Genomic DNA, 15,704 nt, shown 5'->3' with positions numbered 1-15,704 from the left:
CAAGTGTAAAGTGTGGGTTTTAGTCAGCTGGCAAGGAAGCGTGATGAGGGGTTCGTGTCCACTGGGGCGGTGCTGGGTCATCCCTGGGAGGGGCGGGAGGGGCAGGGGGAGCGGAGGAAAGGGATGAGGGAGCATGTTTGGGCTGAAGGCAGAAGGTGTGGGTTCTATTGCTGGTTTTGCTACAGATGACCAAGACAAAGGTCAGTCAATTTTCTCTGTAAAGGACTGGACCACCAAGAGTTTAGGCTTTGCAGCCATGGATGTGGTCTCTGTCACAACTCAGCTGCACGGCCGAAGAGCAGAAGCAGTCACAGACAACATGCAAATGAATGGGCACAGCTGTGCTCCCGTAAGACTTGACCTGTGGACCCTGAGACTTGAAGGTCATATCATTTTCACCTCCTAAAATACTATTATTCTTTCGATTTTATTTTTTCCGTCCTTAAGACATGGAAAAACCACTGTCAACTCACAGACCATACAAAGCAGACAATGGCCCGATTTGGCCTGTCGGGGGTGGTTTGCCACCCACTGGTCAACATCTCGTCACACTATCGTAAGGCGATCAGGTTCATTGCTGAATAAGTGATTTAGAGACTACATGGTCTGGATGGTGCGCCCTCTCACTCCTGGAGCCATACGAGGCAGCGTCTAGTCCTGTACAGACAATTAGGTTACGTGGGGGAAGATGGAGGCACCCCTAGTTAACTGCTTCGTGAAGAAGGGACAGTAGGCTAATAATTGTAAGTAGTAAATTGTCTTCTTGAGCTAACGTTTGTCGAGCACTTCGCCCAGGCCAGGCACTGGTCTGCACACCCGTCCAACTGCTTAAGCCTTTATTATTAGCACAACGAGGCAGGCGCCATTTTTACCGCCGCTTTGCAAATGAGGAAGCTGAGGACCAGGGAAGTTGATTCACTTACCAGAGGGCACACAGCTGATGAGTGGTGGAGTCAGGACACCCCAGGCGTGTGGGTCAGAGCTGGAAATGTGGGGAGTGAGCTGTGGAAGTGCAGAGCTGGGACCCATGAGTCCAGCTGCCCCGCCTCCAGCCCAGGCTCCCCCGCCTGCCAGCTCCAGGAATAGGCTTCCTACCACTGAGCCACAGTTGCCTCATCTGTGGGACAGAACAGTACTTGCATCTGTTTCATAAAATGAGGTTGAGGAATAAGAACTTACGGTCTATAACCAGTACCTAATAATATTGGCTAATGTTGCCATTAACTGTGAATTAGCCTAAGTTTTCTATAACTTAATTATACATTGTGCTAATTTATATCCTTTGCTTTGAAATGATCACTCTCCGACTTTGAGGGATTCTTCTGGAGTCCTTTATTGCATCAGGATTTGGCAACTGAGGCTATACTCACTCCATCCATAAACATAAAATTCATGATATTTTAAACAGCCTTGAAACGTCCCGAGGAGTTTTCAGACTGCCCCTGGATGTCTCCCAGGAGTCGACCTGTAGTCCCAGACCCCATTTGGTCTGGGAGCAAGTGACATCCTTCACTGTCATAAAATGCAGAATCAGTGGGCTCCAAGGGACCTGGAGGGGGATCTCATCTGACCCCCCTGCCTCCGAGGGGGACAGCATGCAAATCATCGCCGCCAGGCTCTGGGTGAGCAGCCAGTCCCACAGGTGTCTCTCACCTCGGGAAAGAGCCATAGTATCAGCTCAGCTAAACTCCATCTGGTTTTATGTGAAAACCCCCTAATTATTGTAGGGAAAAGATTTCCTAAGTTTTGAGTACTTTTTTCTTCTTAGTAGTTCTTGGTTTTAAAGTCAAATCAGAACCTACTGCCACTCACTCCAAGTGCTCTCATCGCTAAAACTTCAGTGACAGCCTGTGATCTGCCAGATGAAGTTCACGTTTTCTTTTTTCCTGACATTCAGGGTCTTTCTTTTCTTCTTTTTTTTAAAATTAGTTTCAGGTGTACAAAGCAATGTAATAGTTAAGACATTTACACCCCTCACAAAGTGATAGCCCCGTCCCTCAATCTACTACCCCTCTGACATCGTATTTAGTTGTTACAATTCCATTGACTCTATTCCCTATGCTGTGCTCCACATCCAGTCACACACACACACACACACACACACACACACACACACACACAATTATAGTGGACATTCATTATTATTTCACTTCAGCTTCAGGTGTACAGTGCAGTGATCAAGCATTCAGGGTCTTTCAAACTCTCTTTCACCTGCTTATGCACCAGAGATTTATCAGGTCCTTTTACTATCTTTCAAGCATTTTAAGAAGCACACTTCAGCATCTATGAGAATTGGGATCCACTTTAAAATCAATGGCACACCCCCACGGCACGTCCTCCTTACTCTGTAACAAGGGCAGTCACGACACCATGCTTCAGCCTGCACATGTGAGCAGAGCGAAGGGCCAGCGTTGCAACTTGCACAGTTGCAAAGGTAATGGTAACCGGGAAATGATAGCGCAGCACCTTTTCCAACCCCTAGGACTCAAACGGACAGTCGGTCAGTTCAGCCGTGGGAAGGTGGTAAACTAGTCAAGTTTAGTATCATTCCCAAGGGAGAGTCAAAAAATGGGGTGGTTTCACATCATTGTGAAGATGACTTAATAGCCCGGCTCCAATGACCTTAATTCTTTTCTAGATTCTCTTAACAAATGCAGTATCACCAATGCTCTTGATGGCAGAGAAAAACAATACTGTGTGAAAACACAAACAAACACACAGACTCTAACTGAAGACGTTATTCAGGAAAGTTGCAATCTGTGAACAAGTTTTAAGACTATCATAACCATATTTTTCTTTTTATCACAAGAGTGATATATGATAAATCTGTCTACTTAAGTGTAAAGGATTTCTTCCTATACATATAAAATAAAAGCTCTAAGTAATAAGAAAGCATTGTGCTGTAGTTTTATTGTCAGTATTCTCTCTTATTTTATCTTTTTTCCTTAGTTGCGGTATTGTTTCCTTAGTTTCCTTAGATGAGGTATTGTTGCATCCTACAGCCCATGGCATTTTAGATTCAATAAAATATGGTTGTGTGTTCATCATGGGCTATACCGGAAGTGGGGACCCGGATGAATGGAAGTGGCCTTGGCCTTCAAAGACAGTCCAGTATGAAAGCACATCAGTCCCCAGGTCCCCTAGGTATCATCTCCCTGGACTGCCCCTTTCTTCTTGGTGCACACTTACTTGTCCTTCAAGGCCCAGATGAAATAACATCTCCCCTGAGATATTTTCCCAGAGAATGCATCATCTCTCACTGTCCGCAGAAATAAAGGCTTCCTCCACTGTACGCCTACAAGGTTTTCTCATAGTCATGGGCTCCAGAACCAGGTATCTTGGTTTAAATGCTGACATCTCTGCTTGGCTGCTAGGCCTGTTTCATATATATGTATATGGTGGGCATGTATCTCATTCTCAGCTTCTCTGGCTGTTGGGAGGACTAAATACAACCATACATGTAGGGCACTTAGAAGAGTAAGTGGCACAGTGTCAGTAGAATTGACCATTATCATGCCACCATGTCAGCGTCGACCCCGTTGTAATTCAATTCATTGTGAGACGGGTCTGTGTGTCAGCTGCTTGAGAGCTGGAATAATGTCTGATGTCAGTCTCATTTCTCGTTTTGCATGTAGCATTTGGCTTGGAGTAGGGAGTCAGTCATTAAACCCTTCCATAAACATTCACGAAATTAAACACCTAGTATGCATTACCACTGTCCTAAGCTCTGGTCATAGGAAGCTTGAAAAATAGTTGTTGAGTGAATGAACAAACGATTATTCACCTTGTGAAGACTGGGTGATGACCAGAAGACAGCCAGTCACCCCCTGCTTGCCAACGGGCAGAAAGCTCAAGAAGTCATCAGCTGATAATAGTTCTTAAACTCGGGATGCGATCTTTGTCATGTTTTATTTATTTATTTTTGTTGATTTGTTTAAACTAACAAATACTCTCTTAAAGTTACAGCCAGCACACCAGATAGCATGGTGTTCAACTGCCCTCGGGCTCAACCCAACTGTTTTAGGGGCTCTCCCTGACTCACCAAGGACCATGGGATGAATATAAAAGCTCTCTCTGCCTGTGGTAGTTTTGGGGATTTAGATTCCAAGTGTTCCTTCCAACTTCCGTCATTCACTCACCCTCCTTCTGTCCAACCCGTTGTCTCAGCCATGGGACTCACGTCCAGCCTGTAGTCTTTCTCTTTGCTCTACACTTCCAAGTTGACTTGGACTCCATTTCCTTTTTGGTTCTTGGTTGGTTCCATTTTGGTTTCTCTGTCCTTCCTCCCTAAGGATGACTTTCTGGGTGGCCCTTGTGTTGGCTGCCCTCTAGTCCGGGGATCTGCCTTCCCTCTGGTGCCCTCATAGGCAAGCTCTCTAGTCTCTCCTCCCCTGAGAGCATTGGCTGAGAAGGTGCTGTGTCGCCATTAGGGCTGCTCACCGAGTGTTTCTGTGTCTCTGCCTTCTGGGCACAGGTAACTTGCTTTCTGGAATGGCCAATGAGTTGTGAGCTGAAGAAACATTAGTCACTTCTAGCTACACTATTTATTTATATGTTAATGACCCCCAGAAGCCCCCTGTCCCTCTGCTTCTGTGACCAGCACCATCAAGCTGGCAACTGACCCATCAACATGAGTCTTGGAGTAGAGGGAAGATGCAGAGCTGCCATGGACCTATGACAGACATGGAGCCTGAGAAAGGAATAAAGCTGAGTTGATGCAAATTACATACCCAGGGTGCAAAAAAATGTACACAAATGGACACTTTGGTCAACGTTGCTCAAGCAATAGTTCACCATAATCAGAAGTATCTGGACACTGACGGTAACCTCTTTGAGCACCTCTTGTCATTGCAGAAATCAAATGTAACTTGTATTTATCTTTTGTTATTGGTATATATTAAGTATTACAATTTTAATACAGTTTTCTGTCCTTAAAATGTGTATACATTTTTTTGGCACCCTCTGTATATCTGATGGTTTCTTGTTGCCACATCATAATGTACTATATCCAGACTCTTTCTACAACCTTAACCTCTGTTTCCTTTTGGATTATTATAATGACCCATTAAGTGTCTGTATAATGTGGATGAAACTCATGTGACACTTTTTTTTAATTAAAGTTTATCGGGGTGACAATTGTTAGTAAAGTTACATAGATTTCAGGTGTACAATTCTGTAATACATCATCTATAAATCCCATTGTGTGTTCACCACCCAGAGTCAGTTCTCCTTCCATCACCATATATTTGATCCCCCTTACCCTCATCTCCCACCCCCCACCCCCCTTACCCCCTTGGTAACCACTAAACTATTGTCTGTGTCTATGAGTTTTTGTTTCTCATTTGTTTGTCTTGTTCTTTTGTTGTTTTTGATTTATATACCACATATCAGTGAAATCATATGATTCTCTGCTTTTTCTGTCTGACTTATTTCGCTTAGCATTATAATCTCAAGATCCATTCATGTTGTCACAAATGGTCCTATTTCATCTTTTCTTACCACCAAATAGTATTCCATATTGGAGCACACGTGTCTTTATGGATAAATGTTTTCAGATTTTTGGGGTAGATACCCAGGAGAGGGATAGCTGGGTCATGTGACACTTTTCATAAGGCGTCAACCAGACATTTCGAGATTTGTATACCGGTATCCTGTGCAAGATGGTCTGTGTTGCCAAGCCGTACGTTGACGAACCCATTCTGGCATTTATTACAATTGAAAAGTAGCAGCAAACTGTCTAACAGAACTTCTCCTGTTTGGTGTGCGGGGCTGGAATTAGGTAATGGTGGCAGGCAACATTATGAGCAATTGTGTCTGATGCAGGGTTCGCTTAGACTCATTCATAGTGTGGAGTCATTTCCAAATGCCCGTCGCCACTCTGCAAGCAGCAGCAGCATCTAATATTTCTAAACATATTTCGGCTCAGTGACACCTTAATGGTATACAATAACACTCGGCCTCCCTCTTAGAAAAATGGATACTCTCATTTCTCTAAACATTGGGCCTTTGCCTTCAACCATTTCCATTTAAATGCAAATTTCAATCATGTCCACCTTTCTGTATTCCAACATGAGCATACGGAAATGACAGCAGCTTGAATCCAGATTTCAAGGGGCTGGGAGCTATTCCCTACGGGGGTCCCAGACACGTGCAAATGGTTCTGTTTTCTCTTGTCCCCTTGTCGCTGAGATCCATCTCACAGGGAATATTGTGCATGCATTGGGAGGAGTGGCTAAGACTGAAGAAGGAAGGGTGGCACCCAGAACAGGAGACACATGGTCTTAGGCACCCTATGGAGGTCCCTAAAGGGACCCAGCAGCATTTTAATGTGCTCTGGCTCGCACTCTTAGTCCCGGATCCCCAGGAACAGAATTTGGGGCTCAGGAGCCCCAAAGGGCTCTGATGAGCAATGACTGCACAGCATTTCTTTCCTAAGGGAGGCCTTGGTCTCTCAGCATAGGCCTCTGTCATCTTCATCCAGGCCCGAGTTCAGCCCCTGCCTCCCTGGTCTGAGCAATCCTCCCTTGTCTATGGGCAGGCTTTGGGGGCCCCGGCCAGGAGGGCAGCCCCCACAGAAGGGCGGGCGTGACCTGAGGAAGTGTTTGATAAGCTAAGTCCTTTGGGAGATGAAAAGGGGTTGTTGAGGCCTCCAAAGCCCCAACTAGAGAGAGAGCCAGGACCCAGTGCACTGGGACTTCGGAAGATTCTAGAAGCTCATCTCTTAGAAGATGATTTCTGGGATCCCAATGCCGGGGTTCAAATTGGGCAACGTCCTTCCCCTGCTATGGGATCGTGTTTACGTGCATTTACCCCGACATCGACAGAGTGAAGAATGGTAGCTGGACGTCATGGCGACACATGTGCTAGTCATTCGAGGAAGCAGCTTAGGAGAGCGGCTGAGCCCCCGTAAGTGGCCTGGGAAGTCCTGAGGGCACAGAGCAGGGACCAGGGATGGAAAAGAAGGAGCGCAGGGTGGCTGTTATGAAGTCCTGGCTTGTCTTGAGACCAGAGAAAGCCCCTGGGAAGCCGCATGAAAGATGAGAAGGGTGCAGACCCGCTCGTGTTGAAGGGACGATTCTGCAGCCAGCCAGCCCCAGGGTGAGACGTGGTCTGAGGGCCTTGCTGTGCAGAAGCTGCATGATGCTGCCACCATGATTGGTATAACTTTATTTAACATTCGGTTCCCTACTGGGGAGGTGGGATGTGTGTGTCTGGAAAGTCCAGTTTGGCTATAGGTTGCATTCATGGAGGCGGTGCCAGGGCCAGGGGAGGTGAAACCCTGTGCCGTGCTGGTGGAACAGCTCCGGGAGGGTTTTTGCCTAAATGCTTCTGAGAACAAAACTCACCATCTAAACCATCCCTTGTCAAACCCAGCACTGAGTGCTGGGTGAAGAAACAGAGAAATCAAAGCTCTGTGTTGCAGATAAAACATGGAGCTAAACAGATGTACTGTGGACTGATTCTGACCTAGGGAGGAAGCAAGGTGGGCGGTTTATTCAGAGCCTGTCACGTGTGCAAGTAAGTGTCCTGGCGGACCCCGGATGGGGCAGGTATTTGGCTGGGGAGGGCTTCCGGTTTTGCTTTTCAGAACGTTGCTGAAATGATGGGGCACAGAAATGAAAGACAGCAGCAGCCGCAGGTAAAGGAATTGTAATGAAGATGAAAAACAGCCCAATAAACACGGGGGCGGGGAATCAAAGACAATTAGAGGAATGTTTGTCTGGCTGGGGCTCCTCCGTGAGCTTATGGATTTCTTAAGAGCAAGAACTAGGTCTGATTCAGCGAAGACCATGCTTGATATGTGCTTGTTCAAGGAATGAACGGATCAACATGCAGACGAACGAATGGATGTGTGTATGTGCTCATCAGCCACCTTTCCCTTTCTCCCTCTCATCGCCCATCGTTGTTGCCTCACCTGCTCTTCCCTCTCCCAGTGTCGTCCTTCCCGGACACCCCCTGTCGGCCGGCCCCATCGTGTCATTGGCTTCTGCTCAGATGCCCACCGGCAACTCTACCTATGACGCCATCACTCGCCACTCTCCACCACACTCTCCAATCTTAGGCAGCAGCGTACGTTGTGTTTGTTGAGTAGTTGCTTCCCCACCCAGCACTGGGTTATTAACTGCACCAGAGCACGGGGTGTGGTGATCCTGTTTACTCTATTTGGAAGGAAACTAGAACAGAGGCTGACACGTGGCAGATGCTCAACAACTACTGATAGAATTTGTCAATGACTCTTTCTGGGCCTGACTGTAGCTACTGTTGGCAGGACACGGAAGTCATGCGAGGCCCTGGCTCTTTGTACACATCACTGCAGATCCTGGTGCTCCCGTAAAATAGATATTGTCAACCCATTTTATAGATTGGCAATCTCAACATGCATGCCTGCAAACACACATGCGCACACAATCATTCTCCTTTTAAGACAAAGCTCCTACAGATTTCAGAAAGTCTCCAGGGGTGTAATGGGAAAGGTCTGAACTTGGTGGGTTGGGCCCAGCCGGCCTGGCATCCGAGGCACGGGGGACCAGCAGGATAAGCATTTAAGAACACTTCCTTCCCAGGGCCAGCCCCACTTTCTCAGGGTCAGGAATGTGTACCGCACGACGGGGCTCGCTCTCAGCAGATGGGGGGCCCTCCCCGCCAGGCAGGGCCGTGCTAACCGGAGTCAGATGTTACAGCTCCAGGAGACAGGCCAGTCCCTGTACATTTGGGAGAACTTGAAAGAATTCTGGAAGAGCCATAAATCTTGGACTGGAGCCTTTTATCAACCTCTAATTTATCATGGTCTCTTAATTACTTTGACTGGAGAAGTCGTAATCCATATGTATGGAAATTTGGTCGGCACTGGCCTGTTTTTCATGACAAGGGTAGTTCTTGACACATGCAATTTTACTTAGACTGATTCCACTTGGCGGCGACTTGCTTCTGTGCCCCTCTGCTGGTCGGGCTCATTCACCCAGCAGACATTCTCCCACCGTCTCCATGGTGCCATGTCCTGCACTTGCCCGTAATATACCAGAAGGAGAAAGAGAGCGTTACTCTCAAGAGACTTGATAATGATTGGAAGAAATAGACCACCAGACAATTCCACTGGAGAACAATAGGTGACAAAGAGGCCAAGTATGAGGTGTTGTGTGGCTACCAAGAAAAGGCATGTTTTGAAGCCTAAGGGCATGAGGGCAGGCTTCCTGAAGGAGGCGATGCATGGTCCTCAGACTTGAAGGCCTTTGGAAAGCAAGGACCATGCAAAGGCCTGGAAGAAGATGATACTATGGAATGCTGGAGAATGAAAATTAGCCAGATGGGCTAAAACTATAGCAGATGATTTTGTAGGTGTGCTAAGAGGGTCTGGCATGTGGTAGGGATTCTTCTCTGAGCTCCAGACAATGCAGTGTGCCTACTGGGCATATCTACTTGTTGTCTGGTGGGCCATCTCAAACCTACTGTGGCCAAAACATGGCCAAAGCTCTTGCCACCCTTCTATCCTTTCCCCTCTGCCCCCAACCTATCCCATCTCAATTGTTCCCCATCTCAGCCTATATATCCATTTGATTCGTCCCCAAATCTAGAAAGCAAACTGACTTCTTCTCTTTTCTGAAACTCCCTCATTCATTCCATCAAGGATTCTGGTTTACCTTCAAAATGTGTCCCGAGTCTATCCATACATCACGCGCACTGCTGCCACCCCACTCCAAGCCTCCACCTGCTCTACCCACCTCCTGCAGGTGTGTGCCCTATAGGACTCTGGGCTCCTTCCAGTAGGTACTCTGGCAGTCGTCCCAGCGTCCCCGGTGCTGGACATGACTGTGGGGTACACATGTCTGCTTGTGTACCCTTGGGGCTCTATTTGAAAGTAATGAAAACAGTTCAGTTGGCGTTTAACCTTCTACAATCCATGTTTGGTAAGTGGCAAACATCATTTTGGTATCACTGAGTGATCACTCTGCATGAGGCTCCATGCCCTGTGCTGCGTAGGGAGGGTTCGGATACAGCAGACATGGTCTTAGACTTGTGCAGCTTGCAGTCTAGTGGGCAGGGCAGGTGGATGACAGACCATCATGGCAGAGTGAAAAGGACTCTGAGGAAGGAGACTACGGGTACTGGGGGAATCAGCAGGGTTACCTGATATGACTTTGGTACCATGTGGGGCGTGAAGGGGAGCCAGTCAGCTGTAATGGAGAAGCTTTTTCACCCAGAAGCTGCTGTGGTGTTGGGGGGCTGGGGGAGACTGCAGTGGTTGTGTTATAGATCTTTACTGAGAGTGACCGTACACACCATTTGCTTTTTGTCACAGTGTAATCATTAGTAGCCCCCTACCCCATTCATTATCCAAGGTGTCCCAGTATGGACAGCACATTTTACAGCCACCTTATTCCTAGGGGGAATGTCATGTCTCCCGAGACATCCAGCAGAGTGGCAGGAGGGGCTTTGTGCTAACTCACAGTGGGCTGAAATGGGACCCCTTGGTTTGAAAGAGTTCCTCAAGGAAGTCTGATGTTGCCTCTAGCTCCATGTGCGTGAATCCTCACGGGCTAGGGGCCCACTCTTGCATGCCGAGAAGCTCTGTGTGCCGTGCCCCAGCTACACACTGTCAGGCACAACCCCCCAGGGAGGACGAGCTTGTCCCTCCACCATGCAGATGAAGACACAGGAAGTTTGAGTACTTGGGCCAGTTTTTCCGAAGGTCAACATACTCTGCTTATGCTGGAGCCAGCGTTGTCTGGACTCCAGAATGTATTCTCTCTCTTTCCCATTTTGCTGAGTCTCACTTGGGCCTTTTCTGAGACAGCTAGAAGCCAGAACCAAGCACATTGGTTATTATTACACTGGTTTATTTCTTTAGACTTCTTTGCTGTTTTTGTTTTGGTAGTTGACACTCTCCGTCCTCCCAATGTGCCACTGAATGGAATTTTGAGTCTGTGGATATCAGCCCCATTTTGGTGACCAGCCACAGCCTCCTCGGGCACCACATCCACCTTTCAGCTTTGCAGTGGCGGTTTATTCGAGTCTGTTTACTCTTTTCAGTTCAGGACAAAAGAAACAGGTTTTGCTCTGCGTCGCTGACTCCCCATTCAAGCTGGCTGGAAGGCTGGCCCTAAGGGAAGTTGTTCAAGAAATATAAATCCCTTTCTATGTAATAGACCTCAAAGCTGCCTCCCCCTCCACCTTTGTGCCTTCGGTATCTGCTAACCACCACTGACTCATGCATCCGGCCACTGACAAACACACACTTGGTGACAAATACATCACAAGCACCCTCGTGCTTTCTTGAGTGTCCACCAAGTGTCAGGTACTTGGCAAATGACACTATGACGTAGGCCACGTTAGCCTTGCTTTGCAGATGAGGACAGTGAGCCTCAGAGGGGGCAGTGACTGGCCCTCGCAGGCCACAGGAAGTAAGATGTGAAACTAAGACACACCCACGGTTGGTCCAATTCAAATCCTGGGTTCTTTGCTTCATATTAGGCTGTTTCCATCTCTCCATCAAAAGCAAGGGCACTGAATAATAAATGAAATAAACATTGGGTTGAAAGTGTTGACAGGTAAAAGGGGCTGATCAACTGGCACTCCTGATGACAAAATAGGAGAAGTTGGTGTGGTGGTATAACCCTCCTGGGCTACTTTGGTGTTAAGTACATTACCTACTTGGCTAGAATGCTGTGTGTGTGCAGCTGAATATGTATGCATGTCTGTGCATGTGTGTATGTTTGCATATGCCTGTGTGTGCATGGAGAGGGGGAGTTTTAGAAAAGTAAATTGTGCTCTGTTCCTGTAAAGATTAAGTATCATGGCAAGAATCCTGTGTGGTCCTGCATTTTCAGTAGAGAGGTGGTGATGATTTTGACCTGGAAATATGAGTAAGATGTGAAACTACCTGTCAGCTGACTGTTTTCCCACCTGACTCTCCACTCCAACCTTAGTTTGGGGACTTGCCCTTGTACCGGCAATTCTAGGCAATTGATGGTATTCACCCACCAAACGTTTATTCATTCAACAGACATTTAGTGATTACCTACTACATGCCAGATACTGGTTCATTTCAATATTAACTCTTATAATCTAACAGGGGAGAGAAGTATGCAAACAGAGCATTGCAGAACAGCATGATGTAGAGAAACATGGAATGTTATGGCCATGTAAAGAGTTTCCAGGTAAACCTAGAGATTCATGGGAAAAAGACTTATTTGAAGAGCCGTTGCCTGGGCTGAATCTTATAGGATGACTTCATGTTAGGCAAAGAATGTAGAGCTACGCCAGAAAGAGGGAACTGGGAGAGAGAAGATTGGCGGGGGCTAAGCATCTTCAGGTGACGGCAGAGCTATTTACTGATCACTGAATAGTCAGGTGGTCCCCTGCATTGCCTCTTCGAAGGTGGGCATGACCATGTGACCACTTCTAGCCAATCGGCTGTGAACAGAAGTGCTCTCGGTCACTTCCAGGCTCAAGCATTTAAGACCTGATGTGGAAATCTCAGTTCTTTTTCCCCTGCTACTCCAATCACGGAGGCCACATGTTGCAATCAAAACAGCCTGGATCACTGACTCACTGCATGGAGGTCACTCCCTGGAGGGTCTCCCAACATGCATGAGAATTTGTGGTAAGCCATTGAGATGTTGAGGTTAATTTCTTATTGTAGGCTAGCATAGTCTGTCCTGATTCCTATAAGGGCCATTGGGACCCTAAGCAGTTTGGCATTGCCAGCAGGTGAGGAGCAAAGCAGAGGAAGAAGTAACCTGCAAACTCCTTGTCCAAACTAGGTGCTTCTCAAATCCAGTACTTCCCAACTCATGCTAAATTTCTCCCTTCTTTCTTTCCATTGAGAAGGAAAATGTCTGGAGGATCTGACAAAGTAATTTCAGCCAAATTGACAAACTGTGCTCCTTCTTTCCCCTTTCCTTTTCTTCCTCATCTTATCCTTCAAATCTTAGATGAATAGCTGGGTCGTTGCCAGCCAAACCCTCCTTCATGGCTGCAGGGGATATGTTTCGTTCACTGCTGAATCACAGGAGCCTGGAACCGTGCCTGCAAATTGTAGATGCTCAATAAACATTTACTGACTAAGCATCCTAAGGAGAAGACGAACATGAGAGTATCTCCGTGAAAGCAGAGAGGAAGGTCACGTTGCAAAGTGTGAAGCAATGTTTATGTCCCAGCTATGCCACTCAACAGTAGCATGGCCTCAAGGCCGTACCCCAATGTCTCTGAACCTCAGTGCTCCCTTCCAGCAAATGAGGGTAACAAGCTAACCTCTCACGTTTAAGGACACGATCACCTTATGGATTGGGAAGGTTTCCCAAGCTCTAAAATGATAGAGAGGTTGCGTAGCTTTTATTGCTTTTCTTTCCCTTTTTAGACTCCAGCGATTTGGTTGAAAGATAAGATCCATTACTAGAGACAACTGCAAATATTGTTTGCAGCATTGCTTGGGGAGTCAGTAGACTACTTTGGACTTTAGAGCTATCAAGCCTTTCATTCCTTTTTAACTAAAACTTCCCTAGGCAGCAGTGGCTCTCAGAATCCAACCAGCAACCACAAGACAGCAGGGACTGTCCCCAGCTGATGGATCCCAGTGACTCCCGACACAGAGTCGGCTCGCCTAGGTGCACCAGGGTTACTGAAGGCTAGCAAATGTGGGGGTGATCGTCTGTAGGAATCCGAAAGAGGTCTCTGAGATAGGACAGGGTCCCATATTGTTGTAGGAATGATACATTTGTCATGGGGCATCTCTGAAACATAACACTATCTTGCATGTGTGCAGTACTGTGACTTTGTTTTCCAATCATTCAAACAATGCATGTTTGTTGTAGAAATCATCAGGCAATAAAGATAAGTATAGTCATGTGGTTACTGTGTATGGGTGACTGCAATGTGCCAGGCTGTGTTCAAAACAAGTTACATCTCTTCATGTTATCCTCACAACCACCTCAGGAAGAAGATGTCATTATTATATGCATTTCACAGACTGAGAAAGAGAGTCACTGAGCAAATAAGCACTTCCCCCAGGCTCTATGGCTGGTAAGTGGAAGTCTGGTTCTAGAATGTGTGCTCTTAACAATACGAATAACCAGAAATCATTTTAATCTTACTCATGGTTACGGGCTGAATTGTGTCCCTCCAAATTTCCGATGTTGAAGCCTTAACTCCAGGACCTCAGAATGTGACTGTGTTTGGAGGTAGGTGATTTAAAGAGGTGATTAAGGTTAAATGAGTTCAGATGGGTCGGTCTTAATCCGATAGGACTGATGTTATATAAGAAGAGCAGATTAGGAGACACATAGACACCAGAATTGCAGTCGCCATGTGAAGAAGCAGTAAGAAGGTGGCCATCTGCAAGCCAACAGAGAGGCCTCAGAAGAAACCCACCCTGCCAGCACCTTGGTCTTGGACCTCCAGCCTCCAGAACTGTGAGACAATACATTTTTGTTGTTTAATCCACCCAATCTGTGGTATTGCATTATGCAGCCTCAGAAAACAAATACACCCACCAATACAAAGTAACAAAGGCTGTGTAGTCATTCAGTCATGCAACCAACATATACTGCACACCTGACACATGTCTGTGACCTTGTGAGGTTCTGGATAGCCAAAGATACATTCTCCAAGATCTTTCTTCTGAAAGAATTTATTGTCCAGGTTTTTGTGCATAGCCCTGTCCTGATACAGCAGATATACGATGATGTGACATGATACACTATGAGAATTTTATTCATTCATTCATTCATTCATTCATTCACTCATTCAGTCAACATGTATTTATTCATGCCTTTTTAGGGACTAGGGACCAGAGTATGGAGATGAGACAGTGGTAAAGTGACCCTGACCCCCAAGTTGCAGTAAACCCTGTGTGTGTCATCATGAGAGTTTTGGCCCTGCGGTCAGGCTTTGTAGGTTCAAGTCCTAGCAGTGTCACTTGTTGGCTGTGTGACGATGGGCAGCGTTCGTTAATTTTCTTTCCTTTTTCTAACTGTCAGGGGGCATCAGAGTATCCCTCCTGTGACAGTTTGTTGTAAGGATACTGTAGCAGAATGTGTGTGGAATGCTCAAGCTGGCTGATAGCCTCTTGTACCTTTGTACCTGCACAGTGACAACGAGCTATGATTGAGCACAGAAAGGCAGCACCACCAGTGATGTTAGTTAGACTTCATTTTGAATGTTCCTACAAAAGACATTTGCAGCCGTGAGGCTGTCCTGGTCAGGGGACAAGGATATGGCCCTGGGAGAAGAATCAGTCCTCAGAAGGCTGGTGGTCCAGCATTCCAACTTCTTTGGGTTCAAGTTTTCTCATCTAAACAATGGAAATTGTAATATTTTCCTCATGTTTAGATGTCTTGTGAGAGTTTGGACACACATTACCATCAATCTTCCATATTGCACACGAGGAAACTGAGGCAAGAATGTCCCAGTAAGTGCCTCTTGGGGAAGCACGCTTTAGGGTACTATCTTTCCCTCTCCATTCAATTTTCCTTTGGAACTTGTGTGATTTTGGTTCTGGAACAAGGGCATTGAGGCATTGATGAGCGTCTAGTTTAATATTTCATTAAAGTAGCCCCCGACTCCAGGCTCATTAAAGCCATCCTGTTCGCAAAGATTCACTCAGGACCTAAAATGTTGATTCTGAGTCAGTTGCATGTGGAGCTAAGTTAGTGTGACCTGTGGAACGTGGTCAATTGTGGGTTTGGACTCAAACCTGTTCCATCTGT

Source organism: Rhinolophus sinicus, linkage group LG03 (assembly GCF_036562045.2).
Source record: "Rhinolophus sinicus isolate RSC01 linkage group LG03, ASM3656204v1, whole genome shotgun sequence".
Classification (NCBI taxonomy): Eukaryota; Metazoa; Chordata; class Mammalia; order Chiroptera; family Rhinolophidae; genus Rhinolophus; species Rhinolophus sinicus.
Note: the sequence above shows the minus strand (reverse complement) of the source record.